Source organism: Macaca thibetana, chromosome 1 (assembly GCF_024542745.1).
Source record: "Macaca thibetana thibetana isolate TM-01 chromosome 1, ASM2454274v1, whole genome shotgun sequence".
Taxonomy (NCBI): Eukaryota; Metazoa; Chordata; class Mammalia; order Primates; family Cercopithecidae; genus Macaca; species Macaca thibetana.
Genome location: NC_065578.1, coordinates 152872999 through 152888130, shown reverse-complemented (window position 1 = coordinate 152888130; position 15132 = coordinate 152872999). Strand labels below are relative to the sequence as shown.

Sequence of the window (15132 nt, the reverse complement as noted above, 5' to 3'; positions counted from 1 at the left end):
TGGTCAGTACACACGTGCTTCAGATACCCTCTAAAGTGACTGCAATGAACTAAGCTCAGATGTGCTAAGACCCTGGTATCCTCTCAATCAAGAGATGAGTAGATCTTTCTGAAATATACTTGGCACAGCACTCAGATATCTATACCATCTTCAAAACTCACAACATCCCTGTGTGCACAATAAGGAAATGATCAAGAATGACAGGCTATGCAAGGGATTTGGGCAAAAGGTTAGGGAGTTGATGTCTGGTCCAGTATGCTGAAGGAAGTCTGAAAAATACAGTGCTCCCCGTACATTGCGGAGTGAATACACTCTCTTTAAGGAAAAGTCTAAAGACTGCAAGAGAAAGAAGACAGAATTTTTTTGTTTCCTCATCAAACCTCTTTAGGAAAACAGAAAAAAACATTTCAGGGACTAAAGGATTGTTTTAAATGTTTTTGCAGGAAGAGAGACATGGCTTGTCTGCCCTTTCTTGATCTGGGAGGGGCTCTCCTTGTTCTCCATGTCCTTAGAAACCCACGAAACTGTATTTGTGAACAGGTATGGTCATTAGCCCAAGGAATCTCTCTCCTGTTCAGTTTAGGCACAGAGGTTGTGGGTTTCTCACAAGACTGGAGTATAGCAGAGGGTTAAGAGTAGGGAGTTTGGAGTTAGACTGCCTGGATGAAAATCTCAGCTCTGCCAGGGTAGCTGTGCAAGCTTGGCCTTGGCCAGCAAGCCACTTTACCTCCTAGTGCCTCAGTTTACTCATCTGTAAAATGGAGTAGCACACATTATCCACCTCACAATTGTCAGGATTAAAGGTTTTAATATCAGGGAAGTGACTCAACATTTTCTGGGTGTACATTATGGGTTTGCAACGAACACGCCTCCATGACTCCTCCATTACGGTCCTTGAATACCCTGCAGGTGGAATCCAACAGTGCCAGATCCTCCTTTTGGTGGAAAGTATTCAGCCTCTTTGGTTCTGTACAGCAAGCTTGAAGTTAAACAGGGGGATGGTATGAAACCTGGGGTCCCAGGGCCCTTAGCTATGAAAATAGTCATGGTGTCCTCGAGATATGTTTAGTATTTAAAATACCTTATTGCAAATCATAAAATCTTCTGAAAGTGGTTGCACAGGCTAACCCCACATCAGATTTCCTTACCTTTGGCTGGAATTAAATCAGCTCCAGGCTATCACAAACGGAGAAGAAACTCTGACTGGGAAAATGAAGGCATTATCCTTAATAAATACAATTTGTTTGTCAGACAGAATCTTTCAGAACATTCGCTATGTGAGGGGAATAAGAGGTGTCCCTTACAAATGGAAAGATTAAAAACCACTAACCTCTGACTCATCTCCAGGATTTGCCAAAGTTCAAGTTTATTCAGTTGTTGTATCGAATAATTTTCTTAAACCTAGTTTTTACTCTGAAAAAGTACAGTATTAAGTTAGGAAAAAAAGGGGGTGGCAGGCGCGGCAGCTCATGCCTGCCAGTAATCCCAGCACTTTAGGAGGCCAAGGTGGTTGGATCACTTGGGTTAAGAGTTCAAGACCGGCCTGGTCAACATGGTGAAACCCCGTGTCTACTAAAAATACAAAAGTTAGCTGGGTAGGTGTGGTGGTGGGGGGCACCTTTAATCCCAGCTATTTGGGAGGCCAAGGTAGGAGAAGTACTTGAACCTGGGAGGCAGAGGTTGCAGTGAGCCTAGATTGATCCACTGTACTCCAACCTGGATGAGGAAGTAAGAGTCTGTCTCAAAAAAAAAAAAAAAAAAAAAAGTTGGGGGGTGGGCAGGGGAGGTAATTTAGACTAAACGCTATTCCTTGTGCTCCTAAACCTGATAATTTTGGAGGCCAAAGCAGAATTTTCTGGATAACCATAACCAAGGACACAGCCTATTATAAAATAACGGGGATACAGCTTCCACGTATAAGGTCAACTAGAGGTTGGTTATCCCTGTTTCAAACTCTTATCCCTTCTGTTTTGCCATTAAACTCAGAAATCTACTGATAATTTCAAAATAGAATTCCATTTACAAAATTACATTCCATCTCTCTATTTTTGAAGAGTATGTATTTTTCCATAAGGTGAGGTTCACTTGTAGTAGGCTTGCTGATGGGTAGGTCCTGAAATGAGAACAAAACTGAACCATATGGCTTGAGAATGAGAAATGGACAACAGAGTATAATGAGAGCAAATGCAGTGTTGTATCATGGGGGTCCCAGGACTTCTCTGCAAGAGGCTCCCCTCCTATTTGACTGGACCAGGATCTCATGATTGGCAACATTAGTTGCCATTTGAGCCAGCTGAGAGAGGCAGTGGGAAGCCAGGACATCTCAGCCTGCCCAGGGAGGTCTAGACTGGCCATCTCTAAACCTCTGTCCTCTCAGAGTTTGGAAAACCAGCAGCTGGAGTAGATATTTTTATTTTCCAATCAGTAGGATTTTAACCAGTTAAGATGACCAATTAGAATTCTCAACCGGCCCAATCTTGACCTAGCTGGTTTTAGGCAAGATGACCTAATGCACAAGGGACATCTCTATCTAGAGATGGTATTTGTCCCTGCACAGAAAGAACTCTTAAAGAAATTCTGGGGCCATTTATCCATCTGGGTGTTTTAAGTGATGAATAAAGAAATACATACTAGGAAGAATCCTGGGATGGAATTTGTGTGACTTAATTGATTTCTAACTCTTATTATAGATCCAACAAAGCTTAACTCAATCTTTTAAAAATGTCCTGTTAGGCCAGGCGCGATGGTGCACACTTTAATCCCAGCACTTTGGGAGGCCAAGGCAGGAGGATCACTTGAATCCGGGAGGTGGAGGTTGCAGTGAGCCTGCAGTCCCAGCCGCTCTGGAGGCTGAGGCATGAGAATCGCTTGAACCCCAGAGGCAGAGGTTGCAGTGAGCTGAGATTGCACCACTGCACTATAGCCTGGGTGACAGAGCAAAGAGCAAGAATCTGTCAAAAAAAAAAAGAGAAGAAGAAGAAGAAAGAGAGAGAAAAGAAAGAAGAAAGAGAAAGAAGAAAGAAAGAAAGAAACAAAGAAAGAGAAAGAAAGAAGAAAGAGAGAAAGAAGAAAAGGAAAAAGAAATCCTAAGTCTTCATTTATTTGCTTAGAGTCAATCTATTGTATTGATTTCTGGTCAAATGACTGCTGTTTCTTAACCACAAGATTATAACCAACTTAGTGGTGAGAACTAGATTAGGAGTTAGGAGACAGATTCTTGCCCAGGTCTGCCACCCAGTAGCGGTCTAACCATGAACAACCCCCTTCACTTCTCTGGATCTTGATTTTCCATCTGTCAAATGATGAGGCTGGATTCAAAGGACCTCTAAAAGATTGTTCCCTTCTGACCCTGTCTTCTGATTCTAACAATTCCTGATTCTAACAATCAGGGATTTTTCTGAAGATGTTCACTTGAGTTTTCTGCATGTCACCCTTTCCTTTCCTTCCCCAGAATGCCTTTTTTCCCTCCCAGTGAAACTGAGAAATGGCTTCTGGATCTTTCTTTAAGAATACATCTCTGAATTTTTCTGTCCCAAATAACTGTTTTCTGCATATGGCGGCTAATCTATTGTCTTCTGAAAATATACATTCCTCCAGATAGGCCATGCTCCCCCATTCTCACTGCAGTTCCTCTGCCCCTCCCCCTGGAGTGCTCCTGCCCCCGCCTCCTTTAGCCGATTAGCTCCACACACCCGGAGCCAGCCAGGCACAACGTGGCTCCCCCTGGCACAAGATTGTCCTCGCCTGCAAGCAACCAGCCTGCCTGCACCATGCAGGCGGGAGATCCGTGAACCCTCTTCTCTCTCATTCTTATGCCTAATAAAATAGCGGACTTTCCCCCTTCTTTTTATGAAGACAGTTCTTGCAGCTGTGACTATAACTGTTTTTTTGTTCGGTTTTTTTAAAATACCAGCCAAGATTATGGTCCCATAACCCAATTAGTGTCATTTGGTTGTGGTCCAAGGGCTTCCCCTGCACGAGTTTTAATTTGGGGATCCCCGGAGGCTGCACTCCACATCTGTAGCCGGCCTGTTCTTCCTCTCCCCTTATTTGCTCGAGGTTTATGGGAGGATTAGCTGTGTGGTCTGGGAGGCGGCTGCTTCCCTTTCATCCTCACGGCTCTCGAGCCGCCGAGGAGCCTTTTACTTTTCATCAAGCCCTGGCACCTGGAGGGCGGGCAGCCCGGGCGACTGGAATGAATCAGAGGATGCCCTGCAGGCCCCGGGGGGCGCGGCCCTGCAAGCAATGGGGAGGGGAGGACTGGGGAAAGGCTGCTTATTGGGCGGCTCAGCACCGGGCCAAGCTGGGCCGTGCTGGGACGGCGAGGGGGTGGTGAGGAGGGCGACCGCAGTGTGAGGTGCCCTCGCTCCCCGCCCCCACTCCCTGACTGGCGAGGGCTGGCAAGGGCTCCGGGCGCTCATTGTGCAGGCAGCTGGCACCAGCTGGGAAGGGGAATTAGCATAACAAAGAGCCGGAGCGAGCGCAGCGCGGCCCGGCGGGGGCTCTACCGAGCGCCCGGGGCTCCGAGGAGCCGCGCTGTCAGCGGCTGTGGCGCGCTCGGGCGGCCTGGCCTGAGACCCTCGGAGCGGCGGGGCCCGGCCCCCAGCGCGCGCGCTCTGTCTGGGTTCCGGCCGCAGGACTCGCCCGGAGAATGCAGTGGGTGTGGGTGTGTCCGGGACAGCGTGAATGGGCGTGGGGGTGTGTGTTCGGGTGAGTGTGGGTGCCCGTGTGTCCGAGCGTGCGTGTAACCGTGTCCGTGGGCGTGGGAATGCGGGTATGAAGGGGTCACCTGCATACGGGTGGGGACCCGCCAGCCCTCTTCCCTCCCGCCCCAGGAAGGCCTCTTTGTTTATTTTTTTTTCCCCGAGACCGCGGTCGTTCTTCTTCAGTCACCAGTTCTGAATCCTGACTGCACCTCGGAGCCCCCTTCGGGAGCTTTTACAAAACCCTCAGGCCTGAACCCTACCCCCACGCGGCTCGCGATGAATTGGACTCTGCTGAGGCCTCCCAGCGAATGTTTCTTCAAATGTCCGCGTGGATTCCGATATGCGGCGTGGTTGGAGACTGCCGGGTACCCCCTCCCACCGTCCCCAGCCCCGCTGCCGACCCTGGACGCCAGCGAGCGCCAAGGAGACCCAGGCCGGCTGGGCGTCGGGTTTAGGGTGAAGGATAAACTCGAAGCTTATCCTTCGCCTTCACTGGTTGAGGGTCAAGTGCACATTCCCCCGACAGTAGCGCTGGGTCTTAGGCTACCGATTGGGCAACTTCACCTCCATTATTGCATCTAAGCCTTACAGTAGCCCCGTGGGAAAAAAGCTGTCGTGAAATGAAGCTCAGTTGAGTGTCACAAAAGGTCACAAAGCTAAGTGTTCAGCCCACCGAACTGGAGTCCAGGGCTGCGGGACTCCAAAGTCCACGTTCTTTCCACTGTAATATTTAAAAATAAAAATTAAACAACTAAATCAAAAACCACGGTGCTTTTCAAGTGTTGCCAAGACCTCAAGCTGACCAGGTCCCTGGAAAAACCCTGGGAGGACTGTGAGGTAGGCGGGGTTAGGGTGTAGCAAGACTCCTGACCCCAGAAGGCAGATACGGCCTAGACGACGTCGCTAGAAAAGGCCAGGGGCATCTTCTCTCCAGCAACCTTCTACACCGCCTTCCACCTGGGTAGTCTCCCTTCCAGTCGCGGCCCTTCCAGATTCCAGTTCCCCACCCCCTCCCTACAGGAAGGAAATGTGACAGCACAAGCCGTTCGCGTCACCCAGGAGCTGTCAGCAGCTGTGCAGCGCGGGGCGGGGTGGAGGGGGGCGGGAGAAAGCGCCGCGGTCAGAGACTCGGGGACCCGGGGACCCAGGGACCCGGAGACCGGGGAGGTGCACCTCCGCGTTCCGGGCCTCGCGCCTGGGCTTCGCCTCGCTGCACCGCGCCTGCTTGCTCCTAGCGGGAGCCCAGAGTCTCCGAATCTCCTCAACAGCTTCGCGACAGGAGTCTCTTGCCTCAGCTGCCTGAGCAGCCCTCCTGGAGACGGAGGAGAGGAGGATGAAATAAGCTCTGGGCTCTGCTAGCCCCAGACTCCCGCATTACCCAGAGGTGTGGGTTTCCACAGTGCAGGCTCCAACCAGCGCCTTAGCATCACCAAGCTCCAGAGGGCCCTGGGCTTCTGAGGCCACCCAGGCCCACCCACCCTTCTCACAGCAGGGGAGATAAAGGTCCAGGGAGATGAAGTGACTGGAGGTTTCACTGTCTCCTGACTGCCTGCTCAGCTTTACTCTGGCTGCATCAGACCCTTTAACAGGCACCTGCCCCTGCTTACTTACCGGGGACATTTTCTACAGAGAGAACCTCAGTGCTGGGGAAAGGAGCAACTATAGGCTTGCGGGCAGCATCTGCCCACAAGGTGCTCTGGAGAGAGGGAGAAGTTGGAAATCTTGGGCCCCCAGCCTGAGCACTACCCAGTTTGAGTTTCTGGGGCCTGATGGGGCTGGTGGTGGCTGCTGTTGTTATTATTAAGAGTTCAGAATTCTCGTAGGTTCTAACAACTGTGTTCTTTCTCAATAAATGGTTTCTTAATAATCGTTTTAATTAGCAAAAAGGCTGTCTTATTAAAGCTAATTAAAGGCAATTTGGGAACTTTGTTTTCATACAATCATAAAATTAGAGAAACAAGAGGCAGGAGAAATGGGAAAAGTCTCAGCTTTACTGCAGAGGGGGCAGGGAGGAGTTGGGGAGACCCTACCTCCAAGCCAGGCATGCAGAATGCCAGTGCCCAGGGGGTGGACTGGAGCTCCTAGACCTGGGTGTGGCCTCAGGCAGTGTTAGGGACCAACTGCAGGGAGGGATACTCTGTTCACATCCTCCAACTGGAATCTCAGAGACACCTGAACTCTCAGAGTCACCTGAACTCCTCCCTCTGCTCTCACACAATTAGTCAATTCTTTCCCTCTAGTTATCTTTACATGGAAAAAGAAGGTGCTACCATTGCACCTCTGCCATTGCACCTGGCAGCCATAACCTAGGTGGTTTAGCATCCCTCAGGTGCCTTAGCATCACCAAGCTCCACAGGGGCCCAGGCTTCTGAGCACTCAGGCTTATCTACCCTTCTCACAGCAAGGGAGATTAAGGTCCACGGAGGTGAAGTCCAGAGCCTCAGCCCTGCCCAGGGCGCCCCTAAGTTCCCCAGTATTTCCATTCCATCCATTCTGTAGCTGATCGTCCTAAATCGCCAGGCAAACAGGAGCAGTTTACCTCCCAGGTTTGACTTTCAGTGCCCTCCAGACCTCAGCCCAGGCTATATGCCCAGCCCCACCTTCTGCTCCCTGGGGGGAACCTTCTGCTCCAGCCACGTCTGTCCTCTCAATGTCCTCTCCTGCTGACCTGCAACTTTTCACCTCCCAGCCTTCACTCCAGCTTTTCCCTTAGCCTGGGATAACCTCTCCATGCCCCCACTTATACAAAGAGTAACTTGCTCTCAAGGCCAATTCAAGGTCCACATTTTGTGTGAAGCCTGCCAGGACTACTATAGTTCTGTTCTGTGATACATAAAATGTAATATCCCCCCTCTCTAGAATTACTTTTCAACTAGAATCATAGTTTTGGGGGAGATTTTTTTTTGGAAGGCATTATAAAGTAGAAATTAAACATGGGCTTTGGAATCAGAGAGCTTAGTTAAAACCCTGGCTTCCTATGACTTTGTGACCTTGAGTAAATGTCTTGACTTCTCTAAGCTCAGTCTTCTTCATGAGCAAAATGTGGCTAACGATACCCGTAGCTAAGTTATTGGGATGGTGTATGTAAGTCACTTTATGCCAAACACGCAGTATGAATAGCTCTAGGATCCTTGTCCTTGTTGATGTGGGGGAATAGTTTAGGGTGACCATTTGTTGTTGTATGAGCAAGTCCTCCAGATAAAGAGAGCACCCTGTCAAAGGATAGATTCCGTGGCTATCTGAACTTCCACCGCACACATCCCTAGGGGTTCTAGTGCCTCAGTACACATACCGCCATTCCTTCTCTCCAGGGACCCTTCCAAATCCTAGGAAGGGGCTCTTCCCTCGGGTCCATGGGATAGTGGTTTATGGGCACATACTTACTGTAAGTGTCTAGTGTCAGAACTCTACACAAGAAAGACACTAAACAGGGGGTTAACTCCTTACCTTCTTGTTTTAAGTTTCCCAGTCTCCATCCTCAGTAGGCCTCCCTGTAAATAACCCATTCTGGCAGGAACTAACAGTCTATAAGGGTTTTCCAGTAAATTCTACCAGAACACCAAGAATTCTTGCCTGTCCTTAAAAATGCAGCTTTGTGCATACATAGCTTTTTTTGTACAGCGGGTTTTGTCCCTCTCCTTAGCTGTTGCTTAGGCCATGGGACAGTGGGTGGCCATGAATCTCCAGGGGGCTCCCCTTCTGCCCTCCCCTGAACATCCTCTGGATGAAACAACCATGGCAAAACTGACCTGGGAGGAAGAGTAGTGAGCCCATGCGTGAAATACTAGTGTTTAGCCGCCTAGTCTCAAAGCAGTTGTTTAAATAGGGGCCTCAGCCATGCTAATAGCTGTTATCATAGGACCTTACGTCTATTAATGTCTCCTCAGAAGGAAATGCAAACCTATGACATGCTGATTGTGATAAGCAGCACACTTTCACCTACGAGGGACTGTAATCGAAGCAGAAGTGCCTCACAAATGACCTAGTAGTCCCCCACACATCAGGCACCAGAGTATCTTTTCTGTATCATAGGTAAGAAAGGGACTTATTTCCCATCCTGGAGCATCAGTGGCTGTGTCAGCCCCACCACAGCTTCTGATGTGACTGGAGCTACACTGACATGTATGATTAAAGCTCCACGTTATACCGCAGTGGCTGCGTTTTCAAGGAGATGGAGGAAACCTCACAGGACCCCTGGGGCAGGACACAACACTGCTCCTCAGAACATTCCTTTTAAAAAAGTTGTCATGAAATCCAATTAACCAGCTGGAAGGCCATCGTGGGCAGGCCTCCTCGGGGTTAATAAATAATAGAATATGCCCTACGTGGGAAGGGGAATCTCTCTTTTCTAAGCTTGCAGGCTGTGACAAGGGCTCCTGGCAGGAATAAACACGAACTACCACCACATTCTGGTCCCTAAAACTTCGGTGAGTCCAGCAGTGAAGGTCCCCTAGACAGATGCCCAGGGGATACCCTGGGGGTACCTTCCCCCTCCCCTGCACCATAAGCCACAAATTCATCAACCCAGCCCCAGGTGTGAGGGAATGAGGGGCCCTGTCTTGAGAGAACAGAGCATTAAAATGCAGTCAGGAGCTTTAGTTCTAGCTCCATGTCAGTCTCATTCTCAGGCAAGCTGTTCAGAGGCTCCTGTTCACAGCTGAACAAGACCGATGGTAGAGAAGAGTTCAAGATGGGCACAGCAGGTCCTCTCTCACTGGTCCCCTCTCTGTGGCTGATCTCCCGTGGGGAACTCTGTGCTTTTGTTAGACCAGCACTGCTCAATAAAAATATAATGCGAATCATGAATGTCATTTTCAATTTTCTAGTAGTCACATTAAAAAAAAAAAAAGTTCATTTCAAAAAAAAATGGTGACATTAATTTTAACAATGAAGGCTGGGTGTGGTGGCTCACACCTGTAATCCCAGCACTTTGGGAGGCCGAGGCTGGAGAATCACTTGAGACCCGGAGTTCAAGACCAAACTGGGAAATAGGGAGACCTTGTCTCTACTAAAGATTAAAACTTAGCCAGGTGTGGTATTGCACGTCTGTTAGTTCCAGCTACTCAAGGAGGCTAAGCAGGGAGGATCATTTCAGCCCAGGAGGTCGAGGCTGCAGTGAGCTATGATTGTGCCACTGCACTTCAGCCTGGGCAACAGAGTGAGACTCTGTCTCAATTTAAAAAGAATTTTTTTTAATTTTTTTTAATAGAGAGAAGGTCTCGCTATGTTGCCCAGGCTGGTCTTGGACTCCTGGACTCAAGCAATCCTCTCGCCTCAGCCTCCCAAAGTGCTGGAATTACAGGCATGAGCCACCACACCCAGTCCCTTAATTTTGACAAAATAAAAAACAGTTTTAAATTATAAAACATTTTAATAATATATTTTATTTAACCCAAATATATACAAATTATTGTCATTTCAACATGTAATCAATATAAACATTTTGAATGAGATATTTTACATTCTTTTTTGTCTTGTGCTAAGTCTGAAATCTGGGGTCTAGTTTACAATGACAACACATATCAATTAGGACAAGACACATTTCAGTGCTCAATAGCCACATACAACTAGTGGCTGCCATATTGGACAAGTCAAGGCCTGGATCTCCGTGATCCCTTGTACAGGGAATCATGCAGCCCCCATCTGGCTCACAACCACATCCCCTCTCCTCCGTGCCCTCTGGGCACCATGTTCTTGCTTCTTGGGGACCCTTAGCCCATCTCCCTAGTTCAAGACTTTGGAAGGACTGGGAAAGGCAATGGAAGCTGCCATCACTCCCAGGGACTGCTCAGTGAAAACTCCCCGACACCAGAGGGTCAACATTTTGGGGCTGGCTGGCTCTGGTCTACACCCTCCAGCATCATCGCCACGGCCCAGGGAGGGTTGTGTGGGGCTATCCTAGAGTGACAGAGCCAAAGACTGGGCAGGCAGGTCGGGGGAGAAGAGGAGTTGCAGACAGTAGCTCCAGTAGTTCCTGGAGTGGTGAGGGCTTTAGTTAGAAGCAGATTGAGGAGCCTTTAATCCTCTCTGTTACCAGAGAGGAAAATGTGGGTGGCAAGTAAAGTCTTGTCAGGGAAAATACTGGCAGGAAGGTGAGCCACATGCCCGAGTAATCGCCGACTCCACTGCTCTCCTTTGATGTAGCACCTCGGTGCCATGCAGGCCAGGCCAGGCCTGTGACAGACAGGCCCTTCCTGGGCGATTGCGACTGTGTGTGTATGTGTGTGAGTGTGTATCCTGGCTCCTTCTCAAGCTGCAGATGCCTGTCTCTGCATGCCCTCAATCTGACAGCATCCCAAGGGGAATGAGTCCTAGGTTCATGTTTTCTGAACCTCACATTTAGACGTGTGGCCTGAGAAATTAGGAGTGTCATGGAGCGGACGACAGGCTGGTACAGATGACACTGTACTCACCATGCCCGTCCTACCTCCCTGAGTGCTCTCTGCTACCTTGTGGAATAGCAGTGGATGCATGAGCACGTGACTGCTCCAGACAGTGGGCAGGCTCGGTCAGCATGCTGAGTAGAAGAGGGCACTGCAGAGAACAAAGAGCTCCAGTGGAAGTGCTGTCTATGGGCCTGGAGCAGTGGAACAGGATGAAGCCTCAGTGAGGTCCCATGGCGGGGAGAGAGTCACCCATTTGTAAGAGACAACACTCCTGGGGTCCAGTTCTCAGGCCCTTGTGCGTTACCAGGAACTCTGCCAGCTCTAGCCTGATGTTGCCACCATCCCTCAGGCTTTAGAAAGGGGAAAGGGAGCTGGCTGATTGATCACTATTATAATATAAAACACTTTAGAGTTTACAAAAACTTTCACCTCCCTTATGGTGTAATTCTCCCAACAATTCTATAGTGTTGGCAGGACAGGTATCGTTATCCTTATTTTATAGGTGAGAAAACTGTGGCTCAATGAAGGGAAACACTTTCAAGGGGCAGAGCCAAGATCAGTAGGCAGGCTTTTCCATAGAGCTCTCCAGAATCATTGCTCAAGCTGCCCTTAGAGCAGGGCTCTTATAATTTGGGGGTCATAGATCCCTTTGGGAGTCTGATTAAAAAAAAAAAAAAAAGCTTTGAATCCTCTTACTGAATAATAGACTTTAAACAGTCCATGATCCCCTTGAAATTTTACACAAAATATTGTCTGTACAGTTTTTAGGGGGAGGGACTGGGGATGAATGAAAAATATCAGATTTTTTTTTTTAAACAGTCTTGCTCTGTTGCCCAGGCTGGAGTGCAGTGGCATGATCTCAGCTCACCACAGCCTCTGCTTCCTGGGTTCAAGTGATTCTTCTGCCTCAGTCTCCCAAGTAGCTGGGATCACAGGTATGCACTGCCATGCCCGGTTAATTTTTATATTCTTAGTAGAGACGGGATTTCGCCATGTTGGCCAGGCTGGTCTCAAACTCCTGACCTCAAGCAGTCCAACTGCCTCAGCCTTCCAAAGTGCTGGGATTACAGGTGTGTGCCACTGCACCTGGCCAAATATCAGATTTTTCTTTTTTTCTAGTTGGAGTCTTACTTTGTTGTCCAGGCTGGAGTGCAGTGGAGTGATCTCAGCTCACTGCAACTTCTGCCTCCTGGGTTCAAGCAATTCTCCTGCCACAGCCTCCCAAGTAGCTGGGACTACAGGCGCACACTGCCAGTCCCGGCTAATTTTTTTTTTTTTTTTTTTTTTTTTGTATTTTAGTAGAGACGGGATTTCACCGTTTTGCCCAGGCTGGTCTCGAACTCCTGAGCTCAGGCAATCTGCCCACCTCTGCCTTCCAAAGTGTTAGGATTACAGGCATGAGCCCCCTCAACTGGCCCAAAGATCAGATTGTTAAGGGAGTCTATGACACCCAAAAGGTTAAGAATTTGTGATCTAGACCAACCTCTTCATTTGACAGATGAGGTAAATGAAGCCCAAAGATGGCCAGTGATTTGCCCAGGACTGCACTAGCCTCAGAGCAAAAGTGGGACTTGAAATCTGAGTCAGTCTGCCCTTTCACTATATACCAATTATAATGAGGTTTACAGATGCCTGAGCTGCTCCTGGCTCCAGGGAGCCCTGGCTTGGGAAACACCAAGCCCCTACACAATGAGATCCAGATTAAGAATGAATGTGTCATCCCAGCTCCACCCCTAGCCAGCTGTACCACTATCCTGCACTCTCTACACATCATTTTACCTTCCAGAGTAGCATTTTACCTTCCAGAGAGAAGCACCCCCTGACCTCCCTACCTCTGAGGAACAGTGTGAGGAAGCAAGGACATGAAATGTGATGGAGCTCCAGAGATGGGGCAGGGAAGGGGAGGAAGAGGGAAGAACAGAAGAGAGCAAGTGGATGTTCAAAGAGGCTGGGGCTGGGCAACAGATAGATGGGATGGTTTTATTCTATGCAGCTGTTTCATCCTTTGGGGCTAAATTTCCCCATCCCTCACACTGTAGGTAACAGGTCTCCTTAAACTTTGCCCTTGCATCCTCTGAATTGATCAGGGTCCTTCTTTGTAAAACAAAGCAAATATAAAAACCTGGAATCCTCCCCATCTGGTTTAAGCATGAAGTAAGGATATTGAGAGGACTGAAAAACAGACTTGAGTCTGAGCTTCCAGGATGACTCCAAGAGCCACACTGCAGATCCGGCTGCCAGGGGAGCTGCTGCCTCCGTCAGGAGCAGGAAGCTGCCAGTTCTTACCCACTCTGTGCCTGCTGTGATCTGGTGCCAGCAAAAAGGGAGGACCCCTTTCTGCCATGTCCCTGTGCCTGGGTAACTCTGTTCAGAGACAAAGATTGACTCAGATTGATGTGACTAGCACCCCTAGCAGCAATGGAAATGAAAAAATAAGGGCCGTTTTCTTTTGTTTTAGTCTTCGTTGGAAAGGTAGGATGCATCCTTGAAAAACTATCAAAATATCAAGAGGGTATTGAAAACATTTGGGCAGCCATGAATATGTCTATGATAGTGCCCTTTTTGATGCTGGGGACATAGTCCCAGGAGACTTGCTCTGACAACTGTATTTTGAGGTCTCTCATTTTAACTTAATTTTGTTTTGTTTTGTTTTTTTGAGACAGTGTCTCACTCTGTCGCCCAGGCTGGAGTGCAGTGGTGTGATCACGGCTCACTGCAGCCTGGACCTCCTAGGCTCAAGCGATCCTCCCACCTCAGCCTCCAGAGTAGCTGGGGCTACAGGCATATCCACCACACCTGGCTAATTTTTAAAGTTTTTTTGTAGAGATGGGGTTTCACCATGTTACCCAGGCTGATTTCAAACTCCCAGTCTCAAGGGATCCTCCTGCCTCAGCCCCCTAAAGTGCTGGGATTACAGGGATGAGCCCCCACACCTGGCCTAATTTCAACAAATTTTTAAAAAATTCATGTGACTTCTGTATTATATGTGTATATATCTCTTATCATCTATCTAGAAATATATATAGAGATACACATACACACATATACTATTTATAAGCACACATTGTATACATACATGTTTTATTTACCATAATAATCATGTTTCTCTAAAAATCAAGTCGAATTGGGGTGTTGAGGAGAATATTTGAAGCTAATCCTTCAGTTTCTCATAACCCTCAGCTACACACACACACAGGCCCTTAAAGATCTTAGAAGGGAGGGAGGCTAAATGTCCTGGTTTATCTGGAACAGGCCTGGTTTATGCCTATGGGCCCAGCATAATGATTAATAACACACCTGCTCTCTCCAAAGTCTTCATTTAAATGATAAATTATATAGTCATCTTAATCTTGGGGGACATCTGACAGTCCCTGGCTTCTGGGACGTGCTGACAGAAATGTCATTGCAACCTGACCCAGCCAGCCCTTGGGGAAAACCAAGTGGTCAACTGATTTGTCTTTATTCTCCTATTTTGAGAGAGGTCAGACCTCCAGGCCCTACCTCACCACACCCAGCCAGTTGAACTGAGACCTCTGGGGACATGGGCTCCTAAGCCCTGTCCCCTAAGAATTGAGAATGCATCATCACAGATGCTCACACATAGGCTATGGTCCTAGCCAAGCCACGGTCATCTTACTGCTCAAACCTTCCCTCCTCTAGGAACTACCCCTAACCCTGATCCACTGTAAACATAAGTCCTTTAGCATATGATGTCCCCACATTGCATAAAACTCACTGAACCTGCTTACATGCCAATTCTATGAGAGTCTGATTATTGTTTCATTTACTACAGTCCTGCCTTTCTCACCAGACTAGGGATCCCAGGGTTAGGGGCTATCTACTAGGTATCCCCAAGTGCAAGATTGAGTTCTTCCCCCATCAAACCAGAGATCTTTAATGGCAGGAACCAGTCTCCCCATCAGATGGAGCTCCCAAGGACAGGAGTCCTGTAACCTGGAAGACAATCATCTCTTCTTACTTCTGCCTTTGCCATTCAGTGCGCAACCTAGGTTCAAGGGAAAGTGTAGGTATGGATCTCG

General features: G+C 48.4%; 1 protein-coding gene across 2 annotated transcripts in view; it reads right to left on the bottom strand.

Annotated features, from left to right (window-relative positions):
- The window catches only part of LOC126948846 (cuticle collagen 2-like), a 940772-nt gene that overhangs the window by 15736 nt on the left and 909904 nt on the right, over positions 1-15132 (bottom strand). The gene's annotated exons all lie outside the window — the stretch shown is intronic.